General features: G+C 44.9%; 1 long non-coding RNA gene and 1 pseudogene across 1 annotated transcript in view; both read left to right on the top strand.

Moving 5' to 3' along the window:
- The window catches only part of LOC105526259, a 12837-nt gene extending 11238 nt beyond the window's left edge, over window positions 1-1599 (top strand). The window contains exons 3-4 of the long non-coding RNA XR_001004054.1: window positions 516-577; window positions 940-1599. This is a non-coding gene — a long non-coding RNA (uncharacterized LOC105526259). The remainder of the gene's footprint in view (window positions 1-515; window positions 578-939) is intronic.
- A 4894-nt stretch (window positions 1600-6493) lies between these two features.
- Window positions 6494-14639, top strand: part of LOC105526266 — a 137296-nt pseudogene continuing 129150 nt past the window's right edge.

The raw sequence follows: 14639 nt of genomic DNA, 5'->3' as shown, positions 1-14639 counted from the left end.
GCAAGACTCCGCCTCAAAAAAAAAAAGATGTAGGAAAGAATTTGTGGCCATTTTAAATCCATCACAACACAAACTGCCTGTCAGGATGGTATTACCATCTATATTTTGTTCTGAGTGCTCAACTACACTTATTCTTATGACCCAAAGTGGATCTGCTTCCTCCTCTCACCCCTTTATCCCAGCCTGTACAAAGGTGCCATAGCACTGGGTCCAGGCCCTGCTCAGTGACTTTGGCCATCCATTTGCAGCAACATCTATACCCAACATATATATCTAGACTGTAGACAGGATACATCTACAGTCTGTTGGGATGGGTTATTTGCCTCAAGTGCTGCTTTCTCAGATCCTAGAAAGGCCAACAGAAGCCTGGTAACTGCCTTCAATTGCTGTATCTTAAAATTGTTGGAATATCCCATAACTAATTGCTAATTAGTTATTGCCATAATAATGCTGCTTAGCAAATAACCACCAAATTGAAGTGCTATACAATAATAAAGCATGTATTTCTCTCTCAGGTGCCCATGGATTGGCTGGGACAGCTCTGATTAAGGATGTAGTAGCTCTGTAGGTTGGCTAGGTTAGTCTATGCCATGTGTCTCTATGTCTTCTGTGATGCCCACCAAGTGCATGTTTTTCACATGGCACAAGATGGGTGAGCAAAAAGCCCCAATATCTCATAAGGCCTGTGGTTGGAGTGGTCACTTCCACCACATTCTATCAGCCAAAAGAAGTTGGCCAACCCAACATTATCATCTTCTGCCTCTAGTGGGAGAAACTTCAAAGTTACACGGCAAAGGGACTGGATATAGGGAGTGGTAAAGAATTAGGAATAATGCAACCCTCCATGACTTTTTCTTTTTCTGGAGCTAGAATGGTGGTTGGGAATTGTGCTCCAGAACAATTCACAGTTTGTAATATCTCTGGTCTCTTTTCCTCCAGTTTCCTGCTCTTCCCAACCTGCACTATGGACTGCATCAGATTTCAGCATTAGAGAGAATGTGAAAGGACATCAACTCTAACTTCATCCAGTGAGGATTTCCACACACCATACACTCTCTGAGAGTTCTCCTGGCTTTGTGTGCACACCTCCAGTGACAGGGAGCTCGCTATGTCATGAGGCAGCCTGCTCCCTTGTGGCTATCACTGACCCAACTATTAAGCCTTCTTATACAGACAGTCCCTGACTTGCTGTTAGACTTACGACTTTTTGATTTTACAGTGGTGCAAAAGCAATATGCATTCAGTAGAAACTGTATTTCAAATTTTGAATTTTGATCTTTTCCCAGGCTAGCAACATATGAAGGCCAACCTTTTGTTTTTAAAATAGGCTTTGTGTTAGATGCTTTTGCCCAACTATAGGTTAATGTAAATGTTCTGAGAATATTTAAGGAAGGCTAGGCTAAACTGTGATCTTTGGGAGCTTAGATATGTTAAGTGCATTTTCGGCTTACAATATTTTCAACTTATGATGAGTTTATTGGGATGAAGCCCATTGTAAATAAAGGAACATCTGCATTAAGCTAAAATTCATGTCTATAACTTCGTCAGTAGTATCAAGTCTGTTCCTCAGAGCCAGAGAATAAACTGAATCATTTTCCACGTGATGGTCTTTCTGCTATTTAAAGAGATCAGCCATGTACCTTCTCCCAAGCTGAAGACAACTCCTCACCAGGCTACCTATCAATTCTACCTTTTTTTATAAAGAGATGGGGTCTCACTATGTTGCCCAGCCTGGTCTTGAACTCCGGGCTCAAGTGATCCTCCCACCTCAGCTGTCTGAGTAGCTGGGATTCTAGGCACACACCACCATGCCCAGCTCCATTTCCACTGTTCTTCATGCTTCCTTGTTGAGTTCCTTCCCTATCCTGATTATTATTCTTTGATTGGGCTTTGACTCCCTGGGCATTTAGTAGGGTCCATAACTGAATGCAGCATTGCAGCCAGGGTCTAAGCAGCAGAATAGAGCAGGACTATCATCTCTGTAATTTCAAATATTATACTTTCATCAATGTCTTCTGAAACAACGTTTTTGACTATGAAAACAGTCAATTATAACACTACTCTGCCATGGCCACCACTGCCCATGATTATTTAACACCAGTGCTACAGGACCGTTCATGCTGCTGCTGCCTCCATGAATAATTTCAACACCACTCCTGCCTCTTAGCATCGCTCCTAAGAATTCAGAGTCTTCAGTGGGAATGACTGAGCCAATTCACATGCTTGAGCCCTAGCTGCCAGGTAGGGGAGGAATGAATCTTCCCCTTTCTGCCTCCATGGTGGGAGCTAGGGCATTGCCGCCCTCCAGTAGTACATACACTGGAAAATTCTTCCTAAATAAGATGGGGGATTGCATGCTGAGTGGACAAGTATAATGGCAAAGGTTCGCTCCAGTCATTTTAAAAAGTTCAATTTCCCTTTAATTGTACTATTATCTAACCCATATTTTCCTCTTTAGTCATAGGAATAATATGCCACAGATTGTAAAAGGCCGGCCCAGTTTGCCAACAGACTATCAAATGCAGCTCTGTGATCTGGCAGTTTAGGGACCTGTTAAAAAAGGAAATATGATAGTCTTTGCTCTGGCTTGTTCTGAGAAATCTCCACTTCCTTTACATCTTTAAAAGTCTATTCTTGGCCAGGCACAATGACTCACGCCTATAATCCCAGCACTTCAAGAGGCCGAGGCAGGAGGATTGCTTGAGCCCAGGAGTTCAAGATCAGCCTGGGCAACATAGTGAGACTTTGTCTCTATTAAAAATTAAAAAAAAATTAGCCAAGCGTGGTGGTGGTATGTGTCTGTAGTCACAACTACTCATGGGGCTGAGGTGAGAGGATTGCCTAAGCCCAGGAGGTTGAGGTGGCAGTGAGATGTGATTGCACCACTGCATTCCAGCCTGGGCAACAGAACAAGACCCTGTCTTACACATTACACACACACACACACACACACACACTATTCTTAGATAAGAGTGTAGTTTGCAGAATCAACTTCTTCCTGTAATGGACAGGTATTGATTTTGTCTGCCTCCTCCTTAACATTACTCCTTCTGTTAGAGATTCCCACTCTTCCCCATGTGATTAGAAGAGGCTAACTATGGGGTCTCTATGGCCCAGGTGACTTATATCTGGCCAATCAGGACACTATACCCTTCTGGCCACAATTGATTGGTTCAGGGATCAACATGTGGCCCAAGAAGGACTAATCAGCAATGTCCCTTCTTCTCCCAGGACTTCTGCTGCAAATGTTGAGTAAAAGACTTTTCCTTTCGTCTGGAATGGCCAGTCGGGAGTTAGCAAGGGTGCTATATTAGTTTCCAAGGACTGCTCTAACAAATTGTTACAGACTTGGTGGCTTAAAACAACAGACATTGATTCTCTTATAGTTCTGGAGGCTAAAAGTCCAAAATATCAAGGTGTCAGCAGGGACATGCTGCTGCTTCTTTTTCTTTTCTTTTTTTTTTTGAGATAGGGTCTCACTCTGTCACCCTTCCTAGTAGCTGGTATCACAGGCATATGTCACCATGCCCAGCTAATTTTTTAAAAAAATGTTTAAGACGAGGTCTCACTCTGTTGCCCAGGCTGGACATGCTCCTTCTGAAAGCTCTAAGGAAGAATTCTTTCTTGCCTCTTCTAACTTCTGGTGGCTCGCAGCCATCCTTGGCATTCCTTGGCTTGTAGTGGCATCATTCTAATCTCTGCCTCCATCTTCACATGGCCTTCTCTCTGCCTATGATTTTCTCCTGTTGATGTGTCCTCTCCTCTTATAAGTAAACCAATCACTAGACTTAGGGCTCACCCTAATCCAGTATGACCCCATCTTGACTTAACTAATTGCATCTGCAAAGACTATTTCCAAATAAGCTCAATTCTGAGGTTTCGGATAGAAATGAATTTTGGAGGTATGCTATCTATCTCATTACAACAATTATGTGGAAAGAGCCTGTCTGAGAATTAAGCCAACAAGGAAGCTAGAGGGTTGCGCCCTGGTGTGCTGTATCAGACTCCCCCTGGGCTGACCAGTTATGTGACCTGGTGAATTACTCCTCCCTTTTTCTTTATTTTATTTTATTTTATTTTTTATTTTTATTATACTTTAAGTTCTAGGGCACATGTGCATAACGTGCAGGTTTGTTACATATGTATACTTGTGCCATGTTGGTTTGCTGCACCCATCAACTCGTCAGCACCCATCAATTCATCATTTATATCATGTATAACTCCCCAATGCAATCCCTCCCTACTCCTCCCTTTTTCCCCCCATAAGCTGATTTGAAGTGACAGAAGGAAACTGATTACCACTCCTCCTTTTGCAAAATTAGAAAATCATTTACACATGACTAATGTTCCAAACTTCTCCCCGCTGTATTCATCCTCCAAAAGTCTCTGACAAGGATTGAGCAATTTCATTTGGAAATTCTCTTAGTGCCTTGGATTTACTTCATTTGGCTAGGAAACTAACTTATTTTGAGAAGCGAGATGATCTCTTACAATGTCTTCAACCATTCCTTTCTTATAATTTTTGTTGTGGAAAATTTTAAAAATATACAAAAATAGAGAAAATAGTGTAAGTCTCCAAGTTCCCATCACCCCACTTCAAAAAAAATCAACATTTAGCCATGTTTATTTCATCTGTACCCCCAACTTCCCTCCACCTCCTGCAGGATTAGTTTAAAGCAAAATTCAGATAACATGTACAGTAGTACCTGCTTATCTGTTGCTTTCTGATGTCTCAGTTACTGGAGGTTAACCATGGCCTAAAAATATTAAATGGAAAATTTCAGAAATAAAAAATTCATAAGTTTTAAATTGCACACTGCTCTGAATAGTGTGATGAAATACTGCCCCATCCCTTGCCATCCTACCCAGGACATGAATCATCCCTTTTTCCAGCTTATCCATACTGTGTACCTTTCCTGCTTATTAGATAGTTACCCATTAGTAGCTGTTTTGGTTATCAAATAAAAAACATAGGATGTATGTAGGGTTCAATACAATCTGCAGTTTCCAGCATCTACTGGGGGTCTGAGAACATATACCCAAGGATAAGGGTGGACTACTGTAATTAATTTACCCTCTTCAACCACTATCCTGAGCTTAAAATTCGCTCATAACTGCTTTTGATAAGCTCTGTTGCCTGCAAGACAAAGCAAGGTACTTTACACATAGGAAGTGGACAATTGAGGTTTGCTAAATAGAGTCCTTGCCCTCAAAATTTTCAATCTAATAAGAGAGAAAAGACAAGAACCTCCTCCAGGTGCTCACCAAACTGTAATGTGAATCACCTGGGGAGCAGTTAAATGCAGATTCTGCTCAAGTAGGTAGGAACTGCATTCTGGAGTTCCAAGAAGCTCTTGGGCAATACCAGTGCTGCTGATCCATGGATCACACTTTGAGCTGCAAGGCCCTAAACCATCATGCAAAGGAGATAATGATTGAGTGCTTATAAGGTAGAGATAATGGGCCACATTGTTTAAGACCTGGCTTGTTAAGTAGCTTACCACAGTTATCCAAATTAATTTTTTAAATATTCCAGAGTGAGACTAACATCAAGCCAACCACCAGGGAGCCACAAAAGAAATTTTATAAACTCTTGGAAGAGAAGGCACAGTTACCTACCAGCTCAGGAAACATATATGACAGACAGCGAACATGTCTAGCCAACTCAGGGTGACTCCTTTCTCCACAAACTTGCCCCTCTTTAGGAAGGGTCCTGTGTAGCCATGTTGGTACTGCTTGCTCCCAGCTCCCAGCCCCCAGCCACAGGTGTCTGAGCCAGGGGTGAGCACCTGACCCAAGTTGGTCTAATCAGATGATTTCTCCTGAGAATTTAGATTCGAGACTCTGGAAAGCTAGTCGGTCCCTGGGTGTGGCTGGAATTGAGATGATGTAAACATTCCACCTTCTGCCAATGCACAGAGAAGCAAAGAAAGCTGAGAGAATGAAGCAGACCACAGAAAGAGAAGTGGACATAGAAATGAAAGAGAAATGCCCACATTCCTGAGGCTTCCTTGCCCCCATTCTGGTCTTTCCTGAAGCCTATTAGCATTTCTTCCCATGGTTTCTGTGCCTTAGAACTCAATCCCCTTATATTAAAAATCTTCCAATGTTGCACCAGTGAGTTTCATATCTTCAAAAGCAAACAGACTGGCTGGGCGCAGTGACTCACGCCTGTAATCCCAGCACTTTGGGAAACTGAGATGGGCAGGTCACTTGAGGTGAGGAGTTCGAGACCAGCCTGGCTAACATGGTGAAACCCCCGTCTCTACTAAAAGTATAGAAATTGGCCGGGGGCAGTGGTGGGTGCCTGTAGTCCCAGCGACTCAGGAAGCTGAGGCACGAAGATCACTTTAACCTGGGAGGTGGAGGTTGCGGTGAGCTGAGATTGGGCCACTGCACTCTCCAGCCTGGGCGACAGAGTGAGACTCTGTCTCAAACAAACAAACAAAAAGGAAAGAAAGTGATAAATAAACACAGTTCTACAACAAGCAGGATGAAGTCAGAGAGGACGAGAAGGGTAAGAGCCTAGAAATGCAGGTCAGTGTGGGTCCCCCAGGTGGGTGGGTAGGAGACAGGCTATTCCTGATAGGAATGAAGTTTCAGAAACCAGCAAAGAAATTTCCTTTCTGCAGGCAGAGTGGAAGCCACCTGGTTCATGCTCCCTGCCTGCCTGCAGAGCCTTACCTGGAAATTCCCCTCAGCCTTCCTGTTTGTGTGGGATCAGCCATGCCAAAATGCACCTTGTTCCAGTCAAGCTCTGGGGCCATAGTAGCCCTGCTTTCCAGCCACCTGTGGTCACAGCCTGGCCCTCCCAAGTGCCTTGGGGAGCTGTTCCCAGCTGGCTGCCACTCTGCCATTTCCCTAATCAGCATACCACTCCCCAGGTCCCCAGCCTGGGGATGTGTGGCTTGGCTGAGCTGCAGGTGGGTCCTGAAGTCCATGGCGATGATCTGTGCCTGGTCCTTTTGTTCCAGGTAGATGATCAACTTGTCCTGCCTTTTCCAGGACCATCCCAGTTTTAAAACAAAAAGTCCCAAATCCCAAGAACCCTCTCAGTTCTGGGAAAACTGGTAGGGTTAGTCACTCTAATTATAGAGACCCCAGGTCCTCAGTGGAAACTGCCTGAGCATTGTGCCCTGAAGATAGCATCCCAACCCTGAGGACCCCAGACCTCCAAACCCTACCCTCTTAAGGATTCCCACACAACCAGATATTCCTGAAACCCCCATATCTCTCCATAGGCCCGTGTGCAATATGAGTCAGATTAGATTCTGAAGCCTCCCAGTCTTGAACTAGGTGACCTGGGCATGTTGTCTAACTTCACAGTGTCTTGTTGGGAAAGTAATACCCAAAATAGCCATGTGCCTCATGGGATCATGGGATTATTGCCTGGGAATTCCCCTTAGCTTCCTGATTGTATTAGGACCAGCCATATGCCAGAAGGCACCTTGTTCCCATCAAGCTCTGGGGCCACAGAGTCCCTGCCAGCTGAGGCTATAGTCTGGCCCTATAGAAAGTTTTATTCTCTCAGCTTTAATTTTTGAAATATTCTGACCATATAAAAGTCAGCAGTTACTTTCACACCCTTACCCTAATGTAGTTATTGCCTCCTCCTTCCCATGGCCCACCTCCCGCTCTGTTGAGTACATGTCAGAGCACCAGTGGTATGGCACAGTTTCTGCACAGGCAGTGGGAGGACCCAGGCTGCCTGCAGAGGCTTCACCTAGTCCTTCCTCTCTCTGGCCTTAGACCAGGGCCCGACTTCTGTAATCTCCAGGCTGAATCCCTGGAAGGGAAAGCTCATGGAGCTAGTTTGAAGGGCCTAGCAGGAAAGGGGCTGTCAAAGGACTTCAGTTGCTTGGCCAGCCGTCTGATATGAGCAGAGGACCCTGTGTCTCTGGTCCCCATGTTCTTACACCTCTCAGCAAGAAGTTCCAGGCCAGGAGGGACTGTCCCCTATGAACCCTGCAAATACGGAAGAGGCATGAGCACATTTTGTGCATGCACAGTGGGGGCAGCTGATGGAGTCCTTGCAGCCAGCTCTCCCACCTGACAATTGTCACATGGGGGTGAGGGTTGTCTGCTCACAAAGGCAACCTGGCCCACATAGATGTCTTAATCGCTGTTCACCACAGAGAAGTGTATGCGGGCATTGTATGTCCCAATGACAGCAAATCCCAAAGCCCTGGTGCTGGGTTTCAGGCCCTCTACGGAGAAAACCCCAGGAGTGCATGGAAGTCTCACCACCTCCTCTGCACCTGCCACTCTGAGTCGGCTCTCAAAGGCCTCTTGTGACTGTTCTTTCTCTCATCTTTCCCCACTTTGATAAACGTCCTGGGATTAGCCCTTCTGTGTTCATTAGATGAGCAATTTGTGCCTGTCTGAAAAGCTACGTCTGAATACTATTTGGCATGAACTGAAGAAATGTGATCTGCTGCATTCCCCTCCAGCCAACTCTCTGGAGCTAGCCTGCCTCCTGCCAGCAGGGCCTACAGCTCTTCAGCAGGGTCTGGCAGCCTTACACGTTTGCTGAGGGGAGTGGTTGCATGCAGGAAGGTGGAGGAGGTGCCTGGGGTGGGACCAGGAACCCAGAGAAACAGAGGCAAAGCACCTTAGCAAATTGGCCAATAGATCCAGAGCCCCTATAATAATTTAGGGACATCACAGATGCCTGTAGTGGGCCCCAAACCCTAGGGACAGGAAAAGCAGGTCCCCCATGCAGCTCAGGAGCCTGAGTGGTTACCTGAGCCCAGTGTCCTGGGTATAAACTGCAGCAGAGGTGATTCAAGAGAGTCCAGGGGGTAGCATTCCAGATCCCAGGTCTGGGAGGGATTAGTGTTGAGCTCTTGAGATTTGTGTGTTTGTGTGTGATGAAATAGGAGAGAATGGGTAGTAGGGTTGGGGAGGGCGGTGGAATAAGCTATACTGAGGCTATTCAAACGTTTCCTGACTCTATCAGCACAGGTCCTGGAATTGGGAGGCCAGAGCTTGCAGCTATGGCAATCAAGGGTCCAGTTAAAATATGCTAAGGAGTGTAGGGGAATAGAGAATTTAGTTGGTATGGATGTGGGTGTGTCAACAACTTTCCCTAGCCCATATTCTCCAACCCAAGCCTTCTGCTCTGACCCCCTCAGCACTCTTCCTGCTCTTCTCTTAGGGCCACATCACTTCTCCTTGTATCTCATCACTCATGTCTTCGTCTTCTCTCCACCTCTTCCCGACCCTCCCCAAGTCAGGGATCCAAGGCAGGATATCAACCTTATGTTCCTGATAGTGAGCATTGAACTGGCCACCAATGAGGCATCAATAATGGTTTCCTGAATAAAGGAATAAATGAGAGAGGCTGGGAATTCAAACTTCAGTGGCCACAGGTTCACAAGAAGATGGCAAATGACAGATTAGACAGAGGTAACAACGCAGGAGATCAGCTCAGGACTGAAAACACCATCCTCAGAGTGCACTGGGCAAAGGAGTAGGTAAAGCCAGCTCATGACAGGAACTCGGGCATTTCAGCAGCCAGAATCTATCTGATAAATGGCAAATGGTGTTTCACATTGTTCCAAATAGTCAGCAAACAGCTTTTGAATCCCTACTTTGTACCATACTCCATAGGACGCCATCTGTTTCCACAAACAGAAGAAAAATATGTGCACTCCTAAAAAGGTAGGAGCAATCTGTGCTCTGACAGAGGTGTACAGAGAGGGTTATATAGATTCAGAAAGGAAGAGGTTAATTTCACTTGGAGAAGCAAGGAAGGTTCCCAGGGATGGGGGTGATGTTAGACCTAAACCTGGAACAAGGTCTGCAAATGCATCCCAAGTGTGCTGTTTCCCCCCACCCCAACACAATCTGTGTGTCTATGGTGGATTTTTGCAAACTGATCCTTTTACTTTTTACTCTTTAGACTTGTGAGGTTTCTGAATGGAGAACAGTGGATGCTGTGGCTGAGAAAATAGGTTGAAGCAAACCTGGATTAAGATTTTGTCAGGCTAAGGAATGTGGGCTCAGGCCTGCAGAGGGAGAGGGACTTGCATAGCTGTGTTCAGGAAGACATTCTGGCGGCAGCGCACAGGGAGGGCTGGGGTGGGAGGCAGGCAGACCAGTCAGACATCTGTCCCAGGCAACAAATGACGAGGCCTCCTCGGAGCTCCTGCCACACTTGGCTGAAACATCTGTTTGACACTCATCCCACTGTCTCTCTTGGAGCTGCCTTTTGACAGCATGACAGCCCCACAAGCCTGCGGGTTCCTTGACAGCAGGGACTGTTTGTTGCCCCAGGCCTGACATGGTTCTTGGCAGGTGCTCATTATATATTTGTGAAGTTACTGAATAGGGCAGTGAAAAAAGGACAAGAGGCATACAGAGAAGGGCACAGATTTCCTGTTTAGCAAGCGCAGTTCCCGAGGCCTGGGCATTGGCACAGCTGTCTTTTGGTGTGTGTGGAGAAGTAGAGGCATGTGCAGGCAGCTCAGGCGGAGCAGGAGCCACAGCTCCCTCCAGTTGGAGTGGAAACTACTGTCATTCTATGTGTGTGTGTGTGCATGTGTATGTGTGTCTCAGAGACGGGCTTGGACGAAGTGTTTGGCTCTTCAGAGAGACCTGGACAGATGGGAGACTTCGTGACTTACTATCCTAAGATGTCTTAAGAGGTATATTAAAACTCTTCTTTTTTTTTTTTCATGAGACAGGGGGTCTCACTATGTTGTCCAGGCTGGATTCGAACTGCTGGGCTAAAGTGATCCTCCCACTTCAGCCTCCCAAGTAGCTGGGGTTCAGGCACATGCCATTGCACCCAGCAAAAGCTCTTTTTTGGTTGCAAGTGAATAGAAACTCAACACAAGCAAGCTTAGGGAAATTTGGATATTTATTGGCTGGCCCATAGAATGCATTTGCGGGTAGCCAGAACCAGCAATTTCAACAATGCCAGACTCTAGCATCTGCTTGTCTCTCCACCCATTAGCCTCATTCTTGCAGCCTGGCTTCCTCAAGGCTGGAAATATGGCAGCCAGTAGCTTGGGTCTCACATTTGAGAGCTTCCTCACCCAAGAGGCACCAAAAGCTTCCTTTCTCAAGTCCCAATGTCAAAGGTCCCAGGAAAGGACTCTGGTTGACTCTCCTTGTGTCAGGGACCTGCCCTTGGCCTAGGACTAAGAACAGTAGATAAAGAAGCAGGGTCATGTAAGAAGGAAATATCTTCCACCAAAACCTCATTATTGGGGTGGGGAAAGGGGCATTTTCCAAAGGCCTCTGTCCTTTACTTACGTTAATTACTTTGCAAAACTCCAATAGGTATTACCATTGTAATCTTTATTATACTTGGGAATTATTACCTCAGAAAACCAAGGCACAGAGAAGGTTAAGCAACTGCCATAGATCACCCAATTAATAAATGATTAGAACTTTTTTTTTTTTTGAGATGGAGTCTTGCTCTGTCACCCAGGCTGGAGTGCAATGATGCAATCTCGGCTTACTGCAAACTCTGTCTCCCAGGTTCAAGTCATTCTCCTGCCTCAGCCTCCGAAGTAGCTGGGATTACAGACATGCGCCACCACACCCAGTTAACTTTTGTATTTTTAGTAGAGTCGGGGTTTCATCATGTTGGCTAGGCTTGTCTTGAACTCCTGACCTCAGGTGTTCCACCTGCCTTGGCCTCCCAAAGTGCTGGGATTACAGGCGTGAGCCATCGCGCCTGGCCAAATGGCTAGGATTTGATAAATGGCTAGCTAATAAATGGTTAGGCATTGATAAGAGTTCGGATTTGAATTCATTCAATTGAGCTTCCCCTATATCTTCCTGTTGTGTTATAGTGCCTATTCACTATGGGAGGGAAAAAAGCAAGGTGCAGGGATGTGAGGAAGGGATAAAGATAATTCTCCTAGAAAAATCCAAGGGCTGGGCTGAGGAGCCTGTGGGAAGTGATTGATTCAGTGTCACCAGGGGAATCAGGAATAAGAAACCCCACCACCCATCAATCTCATTGGAGAGATCTGAAAAGGGAAATTTCTTGCAAACTTCATCCTTCTTCCATCTTAACTTACTTAGAGTAAAATTTGATGAAGCCAAGAAAAGCAAATAAAAGAACAATGAGGTCCCATTTTCACCTATTAAAAATTTAAGCAGGAATATAATAGTCGTGCTGGCAGGGGTGGGGAAATGGCTTGCTTCTAAATGGCTGGTGACAAGATAAAGTGGTCCAACGTGTGAAAAACTATTTGATCATGAGGGTTAAGAGCTACAGAAACTGTCTTTACTTTTGATTGAGTAATCTTACTTTTTAGAAACAACTCCTGGAGTCACAAAATAAAATGCAATTAGTGTCGTGTGCGAGAGATACATCTAAAACAGTGTTCCTCAGAAAGAGCGAAAGTGAAAGGACAGGAAAAAATAGAAAGCAAAAATAAATGCTGTACATGCAAATACATGCAGCAAGAAAAGAGGTTACTGCTGGGCGCGGTGGCTCACACCTGTAATCCCAGTACTTTGGGAGGCCGAGGCGGGCAGATCACCTGAGGTTGGGAATTCAAGACCAGCCTGACCAACATGGAGAAACCCCGTCTCTACTAAAAATACAGAATTAGCCAGGTGTTGTGGCGCACGCCTATAATCCCAGCTACTCAGGAAGGCTGAGGCAGGAGAATCGCTTGAACCCGGGAGGTGGAGGTTGCGGTGAGCCGAGATTGCACCATTGCACTCCAGCCTGGGCAACAAGAGTGAAACTCTGTCTCAGAAAAAAAAAGAAAAAGAAAACAGAGCTTTCAATGTTAATATCAGACATGGCTGAATTCACCAAAAAAATAGAAAAATCAGAAAACAAGACACAGAAGAACACCTTGTAATGATAAAAGCTGAAAGCTATGATGAAGATGTTATGCATTTTTATGCATAAAATAATATAGCATCAGAATTCATAAAGCAAAAAATGAGACATGGAGAAATAGATATATAATAGAAGGAAATTTTAATTCATTTCTCTTAGCCCATGACTCATCAGTAAACCATACAGTAAGTAAGGATATAGATGACTTGATTTGTTAATTAGTAAGGTAGATTTAATTAAAATATATTAAACTTCAAGGTCAGGCTTGGTGGCTCTGACCTGTAACCCCAGCACTTTGGGAGGCTGAGGTAGGTGGATTGCTTGAGCCCAGGAGTTTGAGACCAGCCTGGGAAACATGGTGAAACCCTGTTCTACAAAAAAATACAAAAATTAGCTGGGCATGGTGGCACCACTGTGCCGTGACACCCTCAGGGGGTCTACATGGGCAGCAGCAACTCCATATCCTTTGGTGTGTTTTTCCTCCTGCACCTGGCAGATGGCACCCTTCATGCCTGATAACTTAATCAACTAATTCATTAATCCATGACAGACCTGTCAACAATTACAAAAATAGCTCTAGAGAAATATGCAAAAATGCAGCGAGGACCCAGGAAGAGGAGCATCTAAGCCTCACTGGCTTGGAGCTGGACTTTGAGTGAGTAGGAAAATGACTTGGGGCTGAAGAAAGAAAAAGGAGTTATAGAGTAGAGCTTGAGGCCCCTGCAGCTTCTTGTAAGGCTGAACCACTATTTCCCCCAAGGCCATGCCCAGTGGCTGGAACACAGCAACTATGAACCTCCTCTAGAGGGTTCTCTGCAAATCCTCCTCTTTGCCTCAGCCTTCCCAGCCTTAAATCATTGGTCAGAGTTTTTTCCCTAAGGAGCACTGAGATTTGCCAGAGTCCTAGAGTGAGCAGTAATGGAGCAGAAATTAGGAGCCAAATGAGTTATAGTCCTAGCTTTTCTATTCTTAACTCCTGGGCTTTTATGGAGCTCTTAGGGTTGAGCTGCATTTTAAAAGCCCACACATGGAACACATGGTGGGTTTAAGTGACTCACCATTAGAAAAAATTAAGTTAGGGCCCCAAGTCATGGCTGACACTAGAATAAATTCCAGATGGCTTAAAGATTTGAATGTAAAACATGAAATCATAAAAATAGTAAAATAAGAAAATAGGTGAATATTTATAATTTTGTAAGGGAGGGAGAGTACAGAAGATCATTTTAAGTTTAACACCAAAGGCAGATAAGAAAGAAAAGATTGACAGCAGTGCAAAAAAAGTCCTGCACCAGAAGGCTATTTCAAAAGTGCAAAAATAAAAATAGAAACAGAGTTAAGAACTCTACCCTAATGTTAGAGTTATTGGATACAAAGAAAACAGGGATTTGGGCTACTCATTGGGGTGGTTAATTGAGCAACTGTATCCAGAGTATTTGTGTCAACTATCCCCTTATTTCTGACACTTGTACTAATCAGCCAGCTGCAGTGGAGATTTTCTCCACACCAAACCAGTGAATGCCCCAGGTAGCAACTATCCTCACTGGAGTAAGAAACTGGATATGCTCAAAGACACAACGGGTTCTCTTCTTCCCGACATACATCCCCATGTATTTGTCCAATCAACACATTCTTCTTCCCAGAAGGTTACTTTCTTTCTTTCTTTTTTTCCTTTTCCTTTTTCTAGTTAGAGACAGTATCTCACTATGTTGTCCAGGTTGGTCTCAAACTCCTGAGCTCAAGTGATCCTCCTGTCTCAGCTTCCTTAGTGGCTGAGATTATGAGCACGCTACTGGCCCAGCATCTCCCACAAAATTATGACATT

The sequence above is a fragment of the Colobus angolensis genome, unplaced genomic scaffold (assembly GCF_000951035.1).
Source record: "Colobus angolensis palliatus isolate OR3802 unplaced genomic scaffold, Cang.pa_1.0 Scaffold581, whole genome shotgun sequence".
NCBI lineage: Eukaryota > Metazoa > Chordata > Mammalia > Primates > Cercopithecidae > Colobus > Colobus angolensis.
Note: the sequence above shows the minus strand (reverse complement) of the source record. Positions and strands in the feature narration are given on the sequence as shown.